This window comes from Arachis ipaensis, chromosome B06, assembly GCF_000816755.2.
Source record: "Arachis ipaensis cultivar K30076 chromosome B06, Araip1.1, whole genome shotgun sequence".
Lineage (NCBI taxonomy): Eukaryota > Viridiplantae > Streptophyta > Magnoliopsida > Fabales > Fabaceae > Arachis > Arachis ipaensis.
Genome location: NC_029790.2, coordinates 135,765,938 through 135,767,105, shown reverse-complemented (window position 1 = coordinate 135,767,105; position 1,168 = coordinate 135,765,938).

Genomic DNA, 1,168 nt, shown 5'->3' with positions numbered 1-1,168 from the left:
AGAAGTAAAACCAATTAATAAAAAAAATAATCGTAAAATTATAAAGAGGCGTGCTACATATACAAATCTTACAAGTTGCTACATATACGGGTCTTTTAATGCGTTATTCAACCGCTTCCTGTTTTTAAAGCGCTACACTCACCATGTATTATGAACGACTCTTCTTTTTTTTCCTCCATGAAAACGAGGTTCTTGCCAAATTTGTTCGATCTCTTACGTGGGTTCTCTCTTCATCTTTTCATTCGTTGTTTTACCTGTGTTTATCATTGGTATTCTTGTTTCGTTTTTTTTTTTTTCGATTTTCATGGTTTCTGAAATCAAGCTTTGAAATCGTTTTGAAGATAATGGAACTTCAGAAATACACCCAAACGATTACAGAAATACAGCCAAAGGATTACAGAAATACACCCAAACGGTTACAGGAATTCACCCAAACGATTATAGACACCCAAAGGATTACGAAAATACACCCAAAGGATTTAAGAAATACACCCAAAATTCGTTGAAGTACACCTTATGCATAATTCAGAACTCTTTCTCTTTTTCTTCCTCATCTTCTGCTGCTTCTTCTTCTTTAAAAACGATTTCAGAGCTTGATGTCAAAAAACAATAAAAATCGAGAATTAGGAAGAAAGAAAACAGAGAGAAAAGTACGTAAATGAAGAAGGAGAAAGAGAAGGCAAGAAACGAAAGAAAAGAAGAAGAAGAAGAGGAAGAGGAAGAAGAACAGGGTTAAAAAGATTAATTAGATATATTTTAAAAAAAATATATATATATATAGGAAGAGTATTATTTTCACCAATTCCTATACACAATATCACAGTCTTCGTTCAAATCCGTTGACCATTGCTTACATGTAGTACTCATGAAGCTACTTAATTAGTTAATTAATTGTGAATTGGAATAACATAGGGTTCCTAATACAAATAAGATTGGAAGAAGTTTGCAAATGAAGATTTGCCAGAAGAGCATTACCATTTTTCAGGTCAAGTCTTTTTCGATAGAATCAGAATGCATATGACAAAATCAGGGGGTCCACGTTGTGCATAGTTGTGTATATTAGATTCAACAGGTCTAAAAAATTTATACATAAAAATAGGATGAATGATATATTTTAATATTATAATTTTTAGTGTTTTTTAAAATTATGGAAGATACATAAATCGAA